The following is a 22,734-nucleotide window of genomic DNA, read 5'->3' on the forward strand; positions in this document are numbered from 1 at the left end:
GTTTCCTTGCATGTGCACAGTATCTACTGATTCTAACGACCAAGGTTTACACCTCTTCTGTTTTCTTTAACTGGATAAATTGGATGTGTTGCATTGGGTTGTTTAAGGCATGCAAACTCCCACTCTGATACTTTTATATATTTTGATTCCCATGTAGCAATATTTATGACATTACATAATTATAATACAATATTACTATCTGTATTCATTATACCATACATTATATCTCTATGGGTATTTACTACTCATTCCTAACTCACTTCTTACAGACTCCTTCCTCTTCCTAGAAGTGAACCAGCCCATAGGGAATAAGGGTTCTCCACTCTGTTCATGTATAAGTCTAACAGGTCCCTATTCCTTTAATAGATGAAAATCCTGATCCTATAATAAATGTGACCAGGTGAACCCATTTGCCCAATGCTAAGGTCCAACATGAGCAGATCACTCAACAATAGATCTTGGATCAGTGACAACAGCCAGATCTTTAACCACTGGGTCACAAGGGAATTCTAATGTAACACTGTTTTTATAACCCAGGTTTTAAGAGGAATGCTATTTTTCAGGACCTTTCAGAGATTCTCAACCATTTATTTTGGTACAACACAAACAGTGTGGGAGATTTCAGTATAAAACTCATGGGGGTGATTCCACAGGTGGATTAAAAAGCAGATTTCAATAGGAGAGGGCGTTGAATGATATATCAGAACAGAGTTTCTTGGAATTTTGGAAAGTTTGACAAAAGCTGAGTGCTTATGGATCACTTAAATTTTTATCAGTGGATCTTCCTGAAGAAATACTGACATAGCTAAAGGAATAAAAAGAAGGAAAACACTAGGCATGTTTAGATGATGAGAGAATTAAACTGGTTAGAGAGTAGGAAATAAAGGGCAGAATAGGATGTAGGTTGAAAATGAGGAGATGACAGCCAGATGGAAGTTTTGGCTTTTATTCTTGACCACATAAGAAATCTTTAAAAGTTGTTGACCAAGGACAAAATATGGTCAACTACCTGCCACTGAGAATAACATTAAAATTCTCATTTAGCTCAAGTATAAGCTTCTCTAGAGCATGAAATAGCTCTTTTAAATAATATAATCCTGAAACTTTCTTCTGCATAGAGATAATGCCCAGTGGAGAGAGAAAACCCATGATGTGGATATATAGAAAACTAGAAATTTGCTCCATTTCTGAAAGCAACTAATGAAGTCATCTTTGGTAAGTCACTCATTTCCTGGAAGCTTTTCTTCAGCTTCAATAATTCTCTGACTTTATTTTTCACCATTGAGTGTAATATTAACTGAGAATTTGTCATCTAAGGCCTTTTTTATGTTGAGGTATTTCCCTACTATAACCAATTTGTTGAGGGTTTTTATCACGAGAGGATGTTGTATTTTGTCACATGATTTTTATGCATCTATTGAGATGATCATGCGCTTCTAAGATTTCTGTTATTGTGGTGTATCACATTATTGATTTGTATATGTTGTCATCCTTGAATTCCAGGGGTAAATCCCATTTGGACACGGGGTACAGTCTCTTTAATATGTTCTTGAATTCACTTTGCTAATATTTTGTTGAGAGTTTTCTTATCTAATTTTATCAGATATATTGGCTTATAGCTTTATTTTCTCAGAGTGTCCTTACCTGGCTTTGGTATCAGGGTAATGCTGGACTCATAAAATGAGTTTGGAAGTGCTGCCTACTCTTCAATTTTTTTGGAGAAGTTTGAAAGGATTGGTATCACTTCTTGCTTAAATATTTGGTAAAATTTGCCATTGAAGCCATCTGTTCCTGGGGGTTTCTCTATGAGGAGTTTTTTGTTACACATTAAATCTATTCATTCTTGGTCTCTTCAGATTTTCAATTTTTTTCTGACTCAGTGTTAGTAGATTGTGTTTCTAGGGTTTGATCCATTTCTTCTAGGTTATCTAATTTTGGGGCATGTAATATTTCATAGTAGTCTCATAAGACTATGTATTTCTATAAAATAATTTGTAATGTCTCTTTCATTTCTAATTTTATTTATTTGAGTCTTCTATTCTTGGTCTTAAGTTTTGTCAGTTTTATCCTTTCAAAAATAAGTTTTCAGTTTCATTGATTCTAGTCTCTATTGCATTTATTTTTGCTCCAATTTTTATTATTTCCTTTGTTCTGCCAACTTCGTGTTTAATTTATTCTTCTTTTTCAAAATGTAAATTTAAGTTATTTGAGATTTTTCTAATTTCAAAATATATGTATTCGTTGCTTTTCCTCTCTGAACTGCTTTTATATCATCCAGTGGGTTTGGTATATTGTGTTTGCATTTTCATTTGTTTTGAATTTTTTAAATTGCCCTTTTGATTTCTTCTTTTACTCATAGGTTGTCCAAAAATGTGTTGTTTAGTTTCCACATATTTGAAGATTTTCCATCTTTCTTCTTGTTGTTGATTTCTATTTTCCTACTATTGTGGTCAGAAAAGACGGTATGATTTCAATCATCTTAAATTTGCTAAGAGTGTCGACGTGTATCTTGTCACATGATCTATCCTGGAAAATGTTCTCTGTGCACTTGAGAAGAATGTGTATTCTGCTGCTCTTGGATGGAATGTTGTAGATATGTCTGCTAAGTCCATTTGGTCTAAAGGATGTTTCAGTTTCAATGTTTCTTTGTTGACTTTTCTGCCGATAGGATCAGGAACAAGATAAGGATGCCCACCATCACCACTCTTACTCAATGTGGTACTGGAAGTCCTAACTGGAGCAATTAGGCCAGGTATCCAGATCAGAAAGAAGAAGTAGAATTGTCATTATTTGTAGATGTTAATGATTTAGATTTGTTTGTGCAGTTAGGTAGGAGAGGATCCAGTTTTTTATAGCATTTTGGTCAGCCTATCTTTGTATATCAGTAATGATCACATTTTTGCATGATAGAATCTTAATTAGGAAGGAAAGAGTTAGGGATGTTCTCTTGACTTCACTCTGTCATTTTCTCTTTCCAAGAAATCCTTCTCTCCAAGAGACTTTACCTTGTATTTCAGTAGCAAGGAATGGTTTTAAGTTCTACCTTACTGCAGTGATGACAACATTTTTGTTTTGGACTCTGAGAATAGGCACATTGGTGTTCACTTGGCTGGGAAGAAGACAGAACAGAGAAGACAAAAAAAGTATTAGGCAATTTTGACAGTCAAATCTAATTTTATTCAGATCAACAAGAATATATTAAATCTCTTTTGTTCCAGTGGCTTGAACATTAAAATGAGACAAGCCATAGTCCCTGTGCTTAAGGACCCCACAGTATTTTGTTGCATTTAGAAAAATAAGAAATTAGAGTTGATTGTAATAAATCTAATGGAAAGTGATAATGGAGTTGTGAATGGGAGTGACAACAAAAGGCGGAGCATATTACCATTTACTGAATTTCTCCTCTTCGCCAACTTCATAAATATATGAATAAATTAGTTGAGTGGAAAATAATTATAAAACAGATATGCCCTCTGGAGAGGTGAAATAATTAATAAATCTAGGTGAATTCATGACTCCGCATCCAAAGCCAGTATACTTTTCATCAGGTGTTAATTCATATGCTTAAAAAAATCACAGGGTAAGTCTTGTCTAATTGCCAACCATAAACCCATCCTCCCTTTTAAAATGTGTGGACGCTCCTATATAAACATTTTTGATAGAATTAATCTTTTGGATCAGATCAAATTGGAGCTCATCTAATTGGATTTTGGTCACATCCAGGAAATCTACCAACCAATTATAACAATATTACTCTTAATTTCTCATTGGGATAATTAAAGGAGGACAGGCCTTTTTCTGAGATGGAACTTCATTCCTATAAAGGAAGAAAGAAACATAGTCATAAGATAAAATGATCTTGAAGTTTTCTTAAGTTTATCTCAAAAATACCGTGTTGAAGGGTTACTTTTAAAAAATGAAGAAAATGTTATGTTAATTGGAAAAGCCTTTTTGTAATGCCAATTACATCAACATGGTGTGTTTATTCTTAGTGTATAATATTCACCAGACCTTCTAAGTCCCCAAGAAAAATTCTGAAACAAGAGAAAAAGTCCAATCCTAATTAGAAGCGGGCTGATCAGAGGAATTTATTTAAGGGGGATTAACTATCCATTCAGAAACAAAGGGCCAAATTCTTATTCCTTCTTAGCTTCAAAAGAAGCTCCAAGCAAGTAAGACAAGTGAAGTAAAAAGAAGGGAAATGGAATCTGGCTCCATTTCTCATCTTTCTGAAGGCACAGAGGGATAAGTGACTGCCTCAGGCTAGATAATTAGAAGGTTTAGCTGCAAACACGAAGCAGTAACACTGGATATTACACTTTCAGCCTATCTTAAAAGTTTAAATTAAAATGTTGCTTGGGAGCAAAGCCTTCAAAACAGCAAACGCATTTATTTACTGCTTTTTCTGTCATTGATTTAGTGTGTGTGTATGTGTGTGTGTGTGTGTATTCTTTACCTTGTTCTAGAATTCTCAGAATATATTTGATGTTACTGGACAATATTATATTGTGTTGCTATGTCTTAACTTGGAAGATGGTATCTACTAGTCATTTTATGTTTGACATTTTAGAGTAGGTATTTCAAACTATTTTTTCAAAATGTATCACTGTTGTTAATTCAACATATTTGAAATCTGCTTTCACTTGTAAAATTAATTTTTTTATAATCAGAAAGCTACAAAGTAACTCAGCAAAAATTGTGAAAAAGTTTTGGAAGTATTGGTTTCAAGCAATAGGTTGAATTAATTTACAAGAATATTCTTTTAGCAGAAGATATAACTATGGCTACTGTTGAATCAAAATATAGATAATGATTTTTAAAGCTGTTGTGATTATTATTTGTTTCTATTACACAAGGAAAAATCAATAAAGTTCGGAACAAATTAACAGCCAACTCAGTTAAAGACCAAGGGAAAATATTCTATTAAAGTCTTTCCCATATTTTCAAAAGATCTCAGGTCTTCCTTTGAAGAGAGATAATACTAAATTTCAGATTTCTGATAGGTGATAGAGAATGTATTTCAAATAAGTTTTTCACTTGAGAAAAATTATTCCCCTTGAAGAAATTCTTATACTGAATGTCATCCATAATGGTTACTATGAACACTTTTATTGTCTTGGGGCTGCTGTGTGAATACAGAATGGTAAATTTACTTTCACAGTAGCATTAGCTTGAGATTAAACCCTTGCTAAATGTACCTGTGGCTGAAAAGAGATGAGAAGCATTACTTTAAAATTACAAAAGAAAATTACATTCTGTAAAAACTGAAATACCATTTTCCCATTTACTATGACAGATGGTTTTCATTCTTTTAAAAAATATATGGAAGTAATACATGCCTTTTGTGAAAAAAATGTTAACGTTACAAGTAGGTATTACATAAATGTTACAAGTCCTCTATTCTAATCTCAAACTGCTCACCCACTAGTATGGTTTTTTCTACAGTCCTCCCAACCTGTCAGCAGAACCACACTGTAAATAATGTTAAGGAACTCTGTCTTTTCACCTGACATAACTTGTGAATATTTTCATAGCTACATTTATTTTAATGACTATCCTAAGTATAAAATGGTATAGAAATAATATGGCTTATCTAACTAGTCATCTTTCCAGGTTACTTACTTTCTATAAATGCTAAAAATACTTTCTATGATCTGTTAGACTATTTGTATGGAAAATTCCTAGATAGAACTACCATATGACCTAGCAATCCCACTCTTGGGCATATATTCGGACAAAACTTTCCTTAAAAAAAGATACATTCACCTGCATGTTCAAAGCAGCACTATTCACAGTAGCCAAGACATGGAAACAACTCAAATGTCCATCGACAGATGATTGGATTAGGAAGATGTGGTATATATACACAATGGGATACTACTCAGCCATAAAAAAGAATGAAATAATGCCATTTACAGCAACATGAATGGAACTAGAGAGTCGCATACTGAGTGAAGTAAGTCAGAGAGAGAAAGACAAATACCATGTGATATCACTTACATCTGGAATCTGATATATGGCACAAATGAACCTTTCCACAGAAAAGAAAATCATGAACTTGGAGAATAGACTTGTGGTTGCCAAGGAGGAGGGGAGGGACTGGGATAGATTGGGAGCTTGGAGTTAATAGATGGAAACTATTGCCTTTGGAATGGATTAGCAATGAGATCCTGCCATGTACCACTGGGATCTATGTCTAGTCACTTATGATGGATCATGATAATGTGAGAAAAAAGAATGTATACATGTATGTGTAACTGGGTCACCAGGCTGCACGGTAGAAAAAAAATAATATATTGGGGAAATAAAAAAAATTTAAAAATTAAAAAAAAAAGACTAACAACAACGACAACATAAAGAAAATTCCTAGAAATAAAATTCTTTGGGGGCTGAAACAACAACAGCAACAAGCCCCTTTGCTTATATTGTAGCTAAAACTTTTCCCAATTTGTCTTTTGTCTTTTTCAATTTATTTCTGGTAGATTTTTCTAAATGTTTTAGTAATAAAATTTTAATTCTTATGTAAAAAAATCCACCTTGTGTAGAGCGTCTCAGTTTCTATCATACTTGTGAAGGATATACTTTGCTCTTAGATTAATATGACATTAACTCTTATTTTTTGAAAGAAATTTTATAGTTTATTGTTTTTATAAATATTAAGAAATTTAATTGTTTAGAACCTCAAAAAATTAGCATTGAGATTTAAGAGTTGGCTGAGCTTGGAGCACAGACATCCTTGAGTTCAGCTTCCTTTAATTAGCCCCGTAATTCTTCATAAGAGAGTGTCATACACTGAAATTCCTTTAAGATTTCTGGTGAAGATCTCATGTTTTTAAATTTGCCTTCAGCATTGACTTAATAATGCCACATGTGAGAAATCAGTGACTACCCTCCTAAATATATGACATCTATAAAAAATTTTATTCACCCATGTAGTTTATGACTTTTTGACTTTTCATGGGAAAGAAATAAATGCTTTAATAACAAATCTTTATTGAGTGCTTACAAACGGCCAGGTAGTGCAGTAAACAATTAAAAGAGGTATAGTTAGCAAAAACAAGCTTAAGACCTTGATTTCTAGGTTTGCAGCTCTTGGTTCTCATCCATTGACCCTTAAGTTTTTCAGTTAATTTAAAAACATCATCTTTTGGGAGTTCCCGTTGCAGTGCAGTGGAAATGAATGATACTCCTATCTGCGAGGATGCAGGTTCTATCCCTGGCCTCGCTCAGTGGGTTAAGGATCCGGTGTTGCCGTGAGCTGTGGTGTGGTTCACAGATGAGGCTCAGATCCTGAATTTCCATGGCTGTGGAGTAGGCTGGCAGCTGTAGCTCTGCTTAGATCCCTAACCTGGGAAACTCCATAAGCCTTGGGTGCCCTAAAAAGCAAACAGACAAACAAACAAATCGTCTTTCCTTTGACATTTCTCACTTAGAAAAATTGTCTTTATTTTTAATTGGAAAACTAAAGTATCGCTTGAAAAGTGACATCTAAATAATAATAAAAATTAACAACCTTTTCACCATTTGTTGGTATGTGGAAGTGTCCATACTTTGCATATCACTTTAGATACTGCCCACCACCTTCCGTGGTCAGAACTTGGTTCCTATTTTAGAGATGTTACATTAGAAAGACTAAATATTTTACCCAAAGATGCAAAACAAAGCCAAGATGAGATGTAAATTAAGTCCAAGCCAAATCAGTTAGGTCTTGCATTGTGTCAACAATGGACCACAATTCTATTTATTTATTTGGAGTTATGTGATTTTAATGCTGACCTTTAAGAATTGGTTTGGAGAGTTCCTGCTGTGGCACTGTGTTAAGGATCTGAATGTAGGGGCTTGGGTTGCTGTGGAGGTGCTGGTTCAATCCCCAGCCTGGTGCAGTGGGTTAAGGATCTGGCATTGCTACAGCTGTGGCTTAAGTCTCAGCTGCAGCTTGGATTTGATCCCTGGCCTGGAAAATTCCATATGCCCTTAGTGCAGCCAAAAAAAAAAAAAAAGTAAATCAGTTTGGAATCTATTTCCCTCTCAGTTTTGTTGAGCTAGGTATCCTTGAACAAAATACTTGATGTGTCTTATTTTACCTCCTATAAAATAAAAATGATAGTTGCACCTTCACAGGCTTGTTGGCAAGAATATACCATCTCATGTCTTTAATTGATCTGACATATGAGATCAACCCAAAAACTGGACCAAAGCTATGCATATTTTAAGTCCTTATGATTATTGAGAAACCATAAGGCATCAAATATGTTTATAAATATGTGTGTATTTCTAGGAATGGTTGTATATTTTATCTATTATTTCTATAATGTGTGTATTATATTGTAACAAACTGCATAAAAGTTTGGGAGTTCCCATTGCGGCACGATGGAAATGAAACCCACTAGTACCCATGAGGATGCGGGTTCTATCATTGGCCTCGCTCAGTGGGTCAGGGATCTGGCATTACCCTGAGCTGTGGTGTAGCTTGTAGTCACAGCTCGGATCCCAAGTTGCTGTGACTGTGGTGTAGGCCAGCAGCTGTAGCTCCAATTCAGCTGCTTGCCTGGGAACTTCCATACGCCACAGGTGTGGCTCTAAGAAGCAAAAAAAAAAAAAAAATTGAAATATAGTTTTATAGTCTACTAATTTTCAATAGATTTTTTATATTGGAAATTGTTTTTACCAGTTTTGATGATGTTCTCTGAGTCAGGTGGCTATAATAGTGGTTTACTTTCCTTGGGGAAAATATGAGGAAAATATTCCTGTTGTTTGAAATATACATTTTTATTTTTATTCAAGTAACATATTCTAAAGCTTTAGTATTTCCAAATATATACCGTTACATGCTTTACTTATTCTTTGGTCAGTTTTTTTAGTTCCCTGAAATGCAATTTCTTTTCTATAAAAAGAGAATAAAACTTACCATATAGCTTACCATTAAAATGAAATAAACTATATACTTAAATATATGCAATGTTTTATACTTATACACTCAATAAATGGAAGCGGCCATTCTCTTTGACAAAGACAGGTTATATATACGGAATCTAAAAATGGAAAAAATTATGGAGAAAAATATCATTAACATTAACTGTTTATTATGGACAGAGAGCTGACACACTAGGTTCCAATATTAAAATTCCTAAAGAAAATTTTCTAAAGTAAAATTATCAAAGACACTGCTTCTCAAATTTTTCCTCTGAAGTACTGTTTACAAAAGAGAAAAATTGATTAAAATTCCTGACAATTGGAAGAATACATTAAAATGATCACATTTTGATTTTAAAATTGATGCTAATTTTATATTTAACTCCATAATAAGAAAAGGGTGCCATAGAAGGCAGTAATTAAATCATTGGCTTTGGAGCAGAGCAGATAAGAATTTAAATCTAGGAAATGACCCATCCCGGTAAACTGACAGAGATATATCCCATTTATCTTGGCAAGCTGCTATAGGGCTATGACAATATTTTCACAATAATTTCATATCTTAATGTTATGACTTTATATTTTCTCCATACACATTGGAAATGAGAAGATTGGGTATAGAGGTGGATGATTCCACAAATGTTACTTGTAAAAATATTCATTTTTGTAGATTAATTCAATCTGCAACCTACAGAACTTATTTTACTGCTGTAACATATGGAGTAAACAAGAACTTAAGATGTAGATATTTTTTCTCTGTTGTATGAAATTACAGGACTTGGTCCAGGATAGGGAGGTCTCACAGTTATTAGAAACCCAGAATCTTTCCACTGTGTTGTTCTGCCATGCAGAACAAGAATCTTTCACTTGGTAATCATTAAGAGTTGCCCAAGTTCTTTCTGTTATGTTTCATTGTAGACAGTGAAATGAGACGAATGGAAGGGAAGGCATGATCCTTAAAGGATGAGATACTCTCAAAGGTCCTTGGATCACTTTTCCTTGGCCTTTTCTTTCTGCAATGGAAGGTGGAAATTAGGTCTTTGATTTAGTAGTTATGTACTCAGATAAAAAGCGAGAGTCTTATAGTTAATGGGAAAAGAGCAGAATAGATAAGAGAGGAACTCTACTATCTTGGTTACAGTCCCACGTGTGTTCCTGCCAGACAAGAAGAATCCAGAAAGAAGGGCTCAACATGAGTCTAAATACCATTCTGCTTTGATTTCTACTGCCTGTTCCAACTTTCCTTAATCTCCCAGGGACAGGCAAACAGAGCCTTGACACGTGGCTCTTCTCTATACTGACATTTTCCAAACAGCGTGGACCTAAGAACTTAACCTTAGCAAGTTGGACTATACTCTAATGAGCTAAATGAAGAAGAAATTTCAGTAAAACCAAACAAAACAATGAAAGCATTTAGAGGGTTGAAAATGAGGTGGATCAAGTAAAAAGCAAATAAAAAGTTGACTGAATAAATATTCCTTAATTGGCCCTGATGTTAGATAAAGATAAATCTGAGTTCAGAGTACACAGTGTTCAAGTCTACTAGAAACATCTTTCCATCTGAGAAACTGTGAATTTACTCAGTTAAATCTTGTTCAAATCCACCATATTTAGGACCTTACATCTCTGGGATCTCTGGCCATATCATCACTCTTTCACTGATTTTTTTTTTTTTTTAATCTTACAAAGACTTATCTCTGGGTCCCCAAAGAATATTTTTCTATGGATAAATCTAACTGGTACCTTTGCTATATAGGTTTCTTCTTGAATTTCTTCTTCTTGTTTCCTTGAGGTCTTCAGGTTTGTTTGTTTGTTTGTTTTTTCCTGAAAACTTACTCTAAACCCTTACCTATGACTCTCGGTCACATTACAGCTTCTGAATTCACCAATGATCCAGTTTTGAGGCCTAGGGAAATTATATTCTTTAATTCTCCTTCACAGCAGCAGGACTGTTTAGTTCTTCTTGACTAATATTGTTATTTCCTACTGTTATCTCAGTGTTTGTGTCCTCTCCAAATCTATTCCATGAAATCCTAACCTCCATAGGTGCCAGTGTTGGGCAGTGGGGCCTTTGGGATGTGCCTAGGTCATGAAGTCACAGCCCTTATGAATGGGATTAGTGGCTTATAAAAGAGGCCACAGAGGGATCCTTGTCCCTTCTGCTGTGGGAGGACACAGCACAAAGTTGCCATCTATGAACCAGGAAGAGGATCCCTCACCAGAATACAATCATGATGGCACGTTGGTCTTTAAAGTTGCTTCCAAGACTACAAACAGTAAATACCCACTTTTTATAAGCTACACAGTCCATGATACTTTGTTACGGCAGCCAGAATGGACTAAGACAATGATCCTTCTGGATTGGGTCTATCAGGAGACCAGAGAATGCCTCCCACCTCTTCCTATTTCAAAATCTATGGTATCTTTTTAGAATGTAAATCATGTTTTACCTCTGAGATACTTGTAACTCTCAAATAATTGGAAAGGATTTAACTTCAGATTACCAGACGTGTTCAATCACCCATCCTTTGAGTATTCTCTTAAGAAAAGGTGAAAGTTTGCTGACTTTATAAATGTCAATAATTCATTTATTCCCTGCTACTAAAGTCTGAATAAAAATGCTTTTTCCCCAATCAAAGTATAGTTTATTTACAGTATTATATTAGGTTCAGGTGTACAACATAGTGATTGAATATTTTTTAGATTACACTCCATTCAAAGTTATTATAAAACATTGGCCATTACTTCCTGTGCTACCCAATATATCCTTGTAGCTTATTTATTTTATACATACAGTTTGTGCTGCTTATTCCCCTACTCTTATCTTGCCCCTTCCCTCTTCCACCTCTCTACTGGTAATCACTAGTTGTTCTTTATATCTCTGTGTCTGTTTCTATATTGTTATATTCCTTCATTTGTTTTATGAATAAAATATAGTTTATTAATTTCTGTAATTGTTCTTCGTCTCGTAGTTTGTGCTATCCTCTGGATTGTACTTGGTCCCTGTTGTAGTTTGCTCTCTCCTACATCACTGGCCACCATGGTAACACTTCCTGTTGATGTGTGCTGCTGATCAACTCAAGACGAGTTCATTTGTTTTGATTGGGTTCCACTGCTCCTGCAGGCACACCTTAACCCAGCTTGTTTTTTTTTTCCTTAAAATTATGAAGTATTACCCATAATTTCCAGGGACAATTTATAGGATGCCCATACCGCTCATCCTGGCAGTCCTATGGGAAAACTGCTGGTCTAGTCTGCAGCTGCCTTTTATCTTCCTACTGAAAACACCTGAAGACTCCTGAGAAAGTGGTAGGCAACCGCTCTCCAAGCCATTTGGAGCTCACTGTCTAGTAGCACATGTTGTATACAGACTTCATTAAAACAGATTTAAAATTTGCCATTCTGTGCTTAAGCAAGCCAAAAGTAAGTCTCACTACTTGGGATTCTCTTAAGTTCGTTTGCTTTTGCCCAACCATGACCCATGCTCAAACCAGATTTTCAGACTTGAGTGACAAACGTCTGTCTGACCATTTGCTCCTCACATGTCTCCCTCTGGATGACTCTCCTTTACTGTCCTTAGAAACATCTCCCTCTACTCCCTTTTTAGGTGGGAATTTGCTGCTCGATATATTGAGTTTTCTTTGCCTGTGACTTGAGTTAAAAAACTTGTTTTCAAATTACAGTTATTATATATTTTCTGCAAATTAGATATTTTATGATTCACAGAATAATTTTAGAGATATTAAATATGAGAGGGAAAACATTATGAAATCTCTTCCAGATAGTCAATTTTTTATTACTCGTATTCTAAAACTTTTTCTGTGAATACACTGTCATTTGTCTATTATTATATACATAAATATCACACTACCCATATATGTTTACAAGTGATTTCTTTAATCTCACAACTCGGAGATCTTGTCTGTTAATTAATATAGAAAGACAATCCTTTTCAAATATATGCTGTTTTCCAGTCCATAAGGGGTCATAATTCACCTTATTAATCCTCTATCAGTGTTATGTAGTAGAAAAAATATATTCTTTGAAGTTGAGTATGTATGTTCAACTCATCCTCTTTTTCTTAGTTTTTACCTTGGATATATTATAGTTGATTGGTCATTATTCAGCTCTCTTAATAAAACATATCACAATAAAGAAGATCTTAAAAAATGAGTGCTTACAAAAAAACCCTAGGAATTCTCATGTGCTCAGAGGATTATGAACCTGACTAATATTCATGAGGATGCGGGTTGGATCCCTGGCCTCACTCAGTGGGTTAAGGATCTAGCATTGCCTTGAGCTATGGCATAGGTTGCAGATGTGGCTGGGATCCTGTGTTGCTGTGGCTTTAGCATGAGCTCTGATTCAGCTCCTAGCCTGGGAACTTCCATATGCCAGGGCTACAACCCTTAAAATAAAAAAGCAAAACCTAAATGCCATGGAACCACTAAAATCTTCATAGTCCAGAATTTACCCTCAGATTCAGCTCTCAGGATTGTGTGAATAATAGACTATAACCAAGAAGTGAAATCATAAGTGTCTTATCCATTCTTTCTTATGCAAGACCTTGTCCAAAGCACTTTCACTCTTTCAAATGTAGAGAGGAATTCCAATAACGTTGTCTGAAGTAAGGGCACCTATGTCCTGATCTTCCATTTGAAATGAACAAAGATCATCAAGTGGAACAATAGAGAATCTATAATAGTTAAAAGTGGGGACTCTCCAGCCAGACTGTCTGAGTTTGATTTCTGAATTCATCTATTTCTAGCTGTGTTTATCACGGGCAGATGCCTTAATCTCTCTGTGTATCATAGTTCTCAGTATAAGTTGAGGCTGATTATATCTTTACATTTTAGGAGTTTGGTAAAATTCTGAAGATTGCCTTGGCATTATGTATGCATTTAACATATGTTATAATAAAATAATAATTATTATTTCTGATGAACCTGGAAGGCAGCCACAACCAAGAGCCACATTCTTTAAAGAAAAGATATAAGTGTAGTGAACAATGAGGTTGGTGTGTAATATAAATTCAATATATGGAAATCAGTAGTATCATGTGAAGCTCTTTAAAACATGTTCCACACTCTGAGGGGCCAATCCAATGACCCCTTGCTTAGAATGGCACTCGAAGGAAGTCTCCCTGACTCTCATTTGATATACAGGTGTGGAAGCTAAGACCAGGATGATTGAGGCAATGACTGGGTTGACAGAATGTCACAGGCTTTGATAAAAACCTAGGGTGAACAGCTCTATAGCTGCTCATTTTGATCAGAGAAAGAGAAGTTACTACCAAATCTCCCAAACACTGCCATCTCCCTGGGATCCCAGCATTTTCTTACCAGCCTGGCTACTGAGACTGCACCTAGATGTTGAGCTAATGTCTGGTGAGAAAGTGATTGGAAACTTTGGGTCCGTGGTGGACCCAGCCCAGCCCCCTGCCTGACCTATTTCTTATACCATCTTTTAACCAAGACCTGGCCAAGAAAAAGGTTTCCCTTTCACAGATGATTAATAACCAGAAAGAAATCAGTATGAGGTCTGTGCAAAGCCAAGACCAGAAAACCCTGTCTCCTTAAAGCCCAAGGCTGCTGTATGCATGGAGAAGAAAATGGACTTCTTATCTGACTGCATTAAATGTCTAATTTTTTAGACGAATGAAGGGATTGAGCAATTAACATTCTTTAAGCATCAAATCAAACTTCTAGAAACATTTCTTTTTTAAAACAATATTAAAGTATAGTTGATTAACAATATTATGCCAGTTTCTGCTATACATAAAATGACTCATATATACATACATGTACATATACATTCTTTTTAAAAATATATACTGTTTTCCATCATGCTCTATCTCAGGAGATTGGATATAATTCCCCGTGGCTATACAGTATGACCTTGTTGTGTATCCACTCTAAATATAAGAGTGCACAACCACTAACCCCAAACTCCCAGTCCATCCCACTCCATTGCCCCTCCCCCTTGGCAATTACAATTCTGTTGTCTGTTCTCAGATTATAAGAATTATAATTATATTCTGTCTCTAAGTATGTTGCTGCTTTGTAGATAGGTTGATTTGTGCCATATTCTAGATTCCACAAATAAGTTATATCGCATGGCATTTGTCTTTCTCTTTCTGACCTACTTCACTTGTATGAGAGTCTCTAGTTCCATCCATGTTGCTGAAAATGGCATTACTTTGTTCTTTTTTATGGCTAAGTAGTGCTCCATTGTAGAAATGTACCACATGTTTTTAATCCACTCATCTGTGAATGGATGAATGTTTCCATGTCTTGCTTATTGTGAATGGTGCTGCAATGAGCATAGAGGTGCATATATCTTTTTGAATTACCATTTTGTCTGGATATCTGCCCAGGAGTGGGATTCCTGGATCATGTGGTAGTTCTATATTTAGTTTTCTGAGGAAACTCCATACTGATTTCCACAGTGGTTGTACCATTAAAAACTTATTTCTTACACAAGTAATAAGTCAAAGTCTTTTTAAAATAAATGTTTAAAAAGCAATTCACCTGTATATTTTAAAAATAAGGAATAGCCCAGTAAACAACATAGGGTAACTACTGAAAAGAGATTCAAGTATACATTTGAAAGAAAGGGGGTCACAGCATTGGTTCAGAAAAGAAGAGGGGTGTGACATTGAAAGAGGATAATGAAAAACATCAAGGTTATTCTTTGTTATTTTGAGTTTTCAACATTTAGAATGCATGGTATATAGTTATTTTAATTATGAAAGGACTAATTTCTAATATCATTTGTCTTCTATGAATGAAAAAAGTCCACACACTTTTGAACATTTTATTCATTAAACTATATTTATAAAAGACATGCAGTGATGCGGTGTAAGGAAAAAATACATATTAAATGAATTTCATATAAAAAAGATCAAAACCAAGAAGAATGTAAATCCAACACGTTCATTGTTGGTGTATCTGAAGAATCTAAAAAACTAGTTAAAAAAATAAAATCCATTTCAAGTAGTTAACCAAAAACCTCCTTGAAATAAAGGAATAAAGTCTGAATAAGTGATCTTCTGCGTCCCAGGAAAAAGCAATTAAGAAAAAAAAAACTTGGAGACAAATTCAAGTCACTTAAAGGAAAAATAATGAGGCTGAAGTTAAACTTTTCCATGTCCAATTTTCATTATGTTCATTACTATTCTCTGCAGATTCGAGAGTTGAAAACATTTATGATAATGAGTCAAAATATATGTGGATATTATAAATCACATTCTACCCTTAGTGTGAGAAAAATCTTTCAACATTTGTATGAGCCAAATTCTCATTCATCATAGATAACAGTCTTACATTTTTAGAATATTCAAGAACTCAGGAATAGAGGATCCAATAACACTTATTAAAACCTAGATGAAGATGGCCTCTGGGCCACTCAAAGTTAAAAAGGGAAAAACTATAAGTGCCGGAAATTAATATTAGATCAATTTAAATGTAGAACTAAGGCTAAAAAGCAATGAGTATTACACTTTCGGCAGAAACATTTTAAAACCTTATAAACATTGACACAGTACAAAATCAAAATAACTAAGATCAGAACATGAATAAAATATGAGAATTGTATCCGGATTTCCTTAACATTCCAGTGGAGTATTTTGGCTTATTTTGATTTATACAAATAAGGAACAGAGGAATCAAAGAATAGGAATAAAACATACCAAAAACTAAGCAGGGATAACACAAGCCATCTGTCAAAAAGATTACTTTTCTACATTAAAATTATAGTGGAGAGTTCCTGTTGTGGCTCAGCAGTAACAAATCTGATTAGTACCCATGAGGACGCAGGTTCAATCTCTGGCCTCGCTCAGGGGGTTAAGGATCCAGTGTTGCCATGAGCTTTGGTGTAGGTTGCAGACGTGGCTTGGATCCCACGTGCTGTGGCTGTGGCATAGACTAGCAGCTGAAGCTCCGATTTGACCCCTAGGCTGGGAACTTGCATATGCTGTGGGTGGGGCCCTAAAAGAAAAAAAAAATTGGAGTGTACTTCTTCATCTTTTATGGAAAACTAATAATAGCTATCTTTTCATATTCATTAATATAAATAGAAGAAATGTACCCCTTAAAGGGTAAAGGGAAAATTATATTAGATTGAGAGCTTTGTTACAAGGCAACCTTTCTATTTGCTATGTACAAGAAATTCATCCAAGCCAAGTAATTAAGAATGGTAGAAAGTAAAATGATGGGTAAATCGTTTTACAAATGATTACTTAAAAATGTAAACTAAGCAAAAGTTAATATAAATATCAGAAATATTTAATTCATAGTATTATATAAAAATGACAAAGGATATTTTATAACAAAAATGTCCACATTATAGTATAGGAATATTTGTGAACAAAATGATAGAGCATAAAATGACATGAAGACAGACCTCCAAGAAGAAGAAATATAAAAGTAGAGGCTTTAATTCCCTTTTATCAAACCACAACAGATTAAGAAAATAGAAGGAAATATAGAGATGTAATTAACAGAAAATTTAAAGCATTTTGTGGGACTCAATACTTTTCTATGCCTTTTATATATGTTTATATATGTTACATATTTAAATGTAATTCTTTTCATTTCTTTTCTTTGTCTTTGTTTTTTTTCCTTTTCTAGGGCCGCTCCCTCAGCATTTGGAGGTTCCGAGGCTAGGGGTCTAATCGGAGCTGTAGCCGCCAGCCTACGCCACAGCCACAGCAACGCGGAATCTGAGCTGCATCTGCGACCTACATCACAGCTCACAGTAATGCCAGATCCTTAATCCAATGAGCGAGGTCAGGGATCGAACCCACAACCTCATGCATTTGTTAACCACTGAGCCATATTTGGAACTCCCCAACATCATTCTTTTCAAGTGACCCTGAAACTTTTACAGATAACATAATAGGAGCATCCCAAACCACATTTATCGATTATTGGATAACAAAAGCATATGATCAAAAAAAGAAGTATTATGTTGAATTTTTTTTTAATTTTATATTTTCATCCCAAGAAGAAATCAAACCAAAGTTGTGCATTATTTATAAAATATATTAGTAACATTCTATGGAATAGATACACTAAGAAGAGCACATATAGAATCATTTATAATAATAAATACTAGTATTTGTAACATAGAAAAATAAATATAAACAAGGCACTAAGCTCATAACGTTAGAAAAATATACCTAACAAAACTAAAACTAAAGTTAATAAAACTTATAATTAAAAATGAATTAGCAATAGAAAAGAAATATAACTCATTTAAAAGGTACAGAGATGATATACTACATAACATTTTAAAAGAATATATATATAAAAGCATATATATATATATACATATGAAGAAACGAGAGTTTAAAAACCGTTTCAAAGGATTTCAGATGAATTATAAGCTAACACTTCTCTTTTTAAAGGGTCATGTACAAACATTTCCACAAGTGATCAAACTCTCAAAAAGAAATTCTACTCTAGAAAGGTAACACAGAGCTAGGAAGACTCTTTCAATTTTTCCATATTAGTCTAATTTAATCACAACAAAAATCCTCACAATTCATAGTTGCAGAGCTAGCATATATTAGAACCTGACAAAATCTGCAAAAAAGTAAGAAAATCAGTCAAACCTTGCTTATGAATATCAAAGGAAAATATCTGTATTTAATATAAAAAAGCCAAAAACACATTAAAAATAATATTCTGAGACCTAGTATAAGTCAGCCAGGAATATAAAGAGGTCTTAGAGTTCCTGCTGTGGCACAGTGAGTGAAGAATCTGAACTGTCGAATTCCCATCATGGCGCAGTGGAAATGAATCTGACTAATATCCATGAGGAAACACGTTTGATCCCTGGACTCACTCAGTGGGTTAAGGATCCAGTGTTGCCATGAGCTATGGTGTAGTTCACAGACAAGGCTCGGATCTGGCTGGCCCAGGAACTGCCGTATGCTGTATGTGCAGCCCTAAAAAGCCAGAAAAAAAAAAAAAAAAAAAAAAAAAAAAAGAATCTGAACTGCAGTGGTTCATTAGATTGCATCTGCAGCTCAGATTCAGTCCCTGGGGACTTCCACGTGTTGTGGGTGAAGCCATTAAAAAAAAAAAAAAAAATAGAGTTCCTGTTGTGGCTCAGCAGTAATGAACCTGACTAGTGCCCCTAAGGATGCAAGTTCGATTCCTGGCCCCACTCAGTGGGTTAAGGATCTGGCATTACTGTGAGCTGCATGTTTAGGTCACAGATGCGGCTCGGATCTGGCATTGCTGCAGCTGTAGTGTAGGCCAGCAGCTGTAGCTCTGATTCGACCCCGAGCCTGGAAACTTCCATATGTTGCAGGTGTGGCCCTAAAAAAAAAGTCTCAATATCAGGAAATCTAAACAAATTAATCATCATTAATAATTCAAATGTGAAAAAATATGTTGACCTCTTTATATGTAGAAAAAACTTTGCCAAATCCATGCCATTCCAGATAACATATTTCATAAAACAGAAATGTTTCATAACATTTTAATCTCTAAACATAATAGTTTAGAAATTTTCATTTCTAAGGTAAACATGCATATTTACATATCCCTAGGATCCACTACTTTCTATATTTCAATATGGAATAAGCAGAAATTCTGATTCCCATTTTCAGTAAGGTTAGAAATGAGAAAAGAATGCTCCATCTCCACTATTTTATTCTATATTATCTGGGACATGCACTTAGCATTATTGTCCTTTCAGTTGTCCTAATCATTCCTTTTTGTGGGGGCTGGGGAGAAAGAAAGTATTAATAAAACGTGGAAGAAAAGTATAACTATTGGCTGAAGCAATCATTTCTTTCTTGGAAACGAAAAAAATACCATTTGAAAAAAAGAAATCACAGAAGAAAGAGACCACAGTGTATCTTTGCTGCTTTGCTACACTTAGGTCACCCAATGTGCAATCTGGCAGGGCCTGCTTTGCTACACTTACGTCTCCCAATGTGCAGTCTGGCAGGGCTGCTGCTCTTGCAGAATGGAGGGTTGATCAGTGTTCCAAGCATGTAAGGGATTCAGGGTGATCAGTCTGGAATAATCAGTGTTTCTGTGGTTGTTGACTTTAGCCTGGTTAGTCTGAGCAATTTACGGCCCGTTCCCAACCTACAACCACCACCTAAGCCATATACTTTTATTTTTCTTGCACCCTTCACGGTTTCCCAGAATCTAAGTGCATGAAAGGAGGCTATGTACCGTCTTTAACATATATACCATTTTTATCCACATGCAATACACACTCGCTTCCCCCTCAAGGCCACCCAAAGACAAAAGTCCCATCTAGCCACTTCCTCTATCCAGGCTCAGGGTCCAGCATTTCTCCGCGTGTTACAGTCTTGTCTTTGAAGTCAAATATGTTTTTCCATTGTCCAGAGATATAATAATGAATAGACAAGTCATCTGCCTCTTCTCTCTCCATTATAAACCTGCACACACACAGATACACACACACAGACCCGGTCCCCCTCCCCACGCATTATTAATAAATGTTGGAGCAGGAAAATGTTAGGTAGTAATGAAAGCCCCATTTAGCAAAGGGAATAATAGGAAACACACAGCACCCACTGATCATTATCAAACAAGCTCTGGTGGCAGGAACTGTAAAGACCCCCTGTGCTGGTAGCAGAGTTAGTTCCTTATTTAGACCCATGTTCTGCACCCTCACAGGAACATCCTTGTTCTCTTCAGACCCTTGTTTTGTTCTTAGAGACTTTCCCTTGAATCAGAAGTGGCCACTAGAGGCTATGCCTTGTTTGGGGCTTATGATTTCCGTGCAAGTTTAGAAGCCAGGAGTTTGCCTTAAGGGTTGAGTAATCACAGGCATTGCACCTCAAGCTTGTGATTTTTTTTGGCAATACTATTATTCCTTCAAATCAAAAGCAAACTGATAGGTCCCTATCTATTTAATTCACAGTCAGTTTCATATGGAATCAATTTTTGCAAACATCTCACCCAGTCATAATTTTTTAACAGCATCATTGAAACATGATTCCCATGCCAAATAATTCACTTATTTAGAGTGTTTAAGGATAATTTCATATTTTTTAGCATATTGAGAAAGTTGTACAACTATCGTGATAATTAACTGTAGAACAGTAATCACCCCTAAAAACATCTTCTACCCACTAAGAGTCACTTGCCACTCTCATCCTCAAGACCCTCTCTCACCTCGTTCCACCAGCCCCTGGGGACCACTAATCCATTTTCTGTTTCTACACATTTGCCCCATCTGGAATTTCAAATAAATGAAATCGTTTTCTGATCTTTGGGGACTGTTTTTTCACTTACCATGTTTTCAAGATTCATCTATGTTATGGCGTAAAATAGACCCTGTTTTTTTATGGCTTAATCATATTCAGTTTATGAACATAACACATTTTATTTATCCATTCATTGCTTGATGGATATTTGGGTTGTTTCTACTTTTTGGCTACTATGAATAATGCTGCTGTGAACATTTAAATAAAAGATTTTGTAGCCACATTATTTCTCTTGAGTATACACCTAGGATATGGATCATATAGTAACTGTATTTAACATTTTGAAAAAACACTAAACTGTTTTTCCAACTGTCTGTACCACTTTATATTCCAACTAGCAGTGTGTGAAGGTTCCAATTTATCGTCATCCCATTTTTTTTTTTTTTTTTTTGGTCTTCTTGTCCTTTTAGGGCCACACCTGCAGCATATGGAGGTTCCCAGACTAGGGGTCTAATCGGAGCTGCAGCTGCTGGCCTACACCACAGCCAGAGCAACTCCAGAACTGAGCCACATCTGTGACCTACACCGCAACTCACAGCAAAACCAGATCCTTAACCCACTAAGCAAGGCCAGGGATCAAACCCACAACCTCATGGTTCCTAGTTGGTTTTGTTTCCGCTGTGCCACGACGGGAACTCCCAATGACAGTAATTCTAAAGATAGAATAGGATTATCCCAGCAAGAAACATGAAATTGAGTTGCATTTCTGCCATTACCAGAGTTGTAGCGTTTCAAGAGGGAAAGGGCTCAACCCATCCTGAAAATAAGCAGACAACACTGAGAACATATTGTCATTCCATTCATTGGGTACCAGTATGGAGCCCATTGGAAGGCACTTTTATGGGTCCTGCAGTTTTGACTTCTGCCCATGTGCCACCTTGACAATTTTGCTAGAACTGTGGCATTATTTTCATCTGATTTTGGCGTTAGGGTAATGGTGGCTTCATAGAATGTCTTTGGGAGTATTCCCTCTTCTTAAACCTTTTGGAAAAGTTTAAGAAGGATGGGTATAAGTTCTTCTTTGCACATTTGGTAGAATTCGCCTGTGAAGCCATCTGGTCCTGGACTTTTGTTTGTAGGGAGCGTTTTTTATTACATATTCGATTTCATTTCTAGTGATTGGTCTGTTCAATTGATTTGTTTCTTCTTGATTCACTTTTGGCAGGCTGTAAGTCTCTAGAAAGTTGTCCATTTCTTCTAGGTTGTCAAATGTGTTGGCATTTGTATTTCTCCAGTATCCGTTGAGATTTCTCATTTTTCATTTCTTCTTTTGTTTATTTGAGTTCTTTCTCTCCTCTTCTTGATGAGTCTGGCCAGAACTCATCAAGTTGTTAATTTTGCTTACCCTTTCAAGGAACCATCTCTTGGTTTTATTGATTTTTCTCTATTTTTTTTTTGAATCTCTATTGATTTCCTCTCTGATCTTTATGAATAGCGGTTTCTATCCTTGAACTCCACTGAAGACTTGGTTTGGGGAGCTGTCAGAAGTCCCTTCGCAAGGATGGCCTGTACATTATAATAATGAGCCGGGGTTTCCTTAGCTTTGGTCAGGTTTTTTT

The 22,734-nt window shown here is 35.4% G+C and overlaps 1 protein-coding gene across 1 annotated transcript in view; it reads left to right on the forward strand.

The window, feature by feature from the left end:
* ADAMTS19 (ADAM metallopeptidase with thrombospondin type 1 motif 19) overlaps positions 1–22,734 on the forward strand; it is a 467,308-nt gene that overhangs the window by 90,559 nt on the left and 354,015 nt on the right. Inside the window, exon 2 of the mRNA XM_085014505.1 lies at positions 1,119–1,215. The gene's annotated coding sequence lies outside the window, so the exon portion shown is untranslated. The remainder of the gene's footprint in view (positions 1–1,118; positions 1,216–22,734) is intronic.

Source organism: Sus scrofa, chromosome 2 (assembly GCF_054392235.1).
Source record: "Sus scrofa isolate SSC_HxYL_T2T_F1_AM1 chromosome 2, Sscrofa_HxYL_maternal_Yorkshire_Landrace_v2.0, whole genome shotgun sequence".
Classification (NCBI taxonomy): domain Eukaryota; kingdom Metazoa; phylum Chordata; class Mammalia; order Artiodactyla; family Suidae; genus Sus; species Sus scrofa.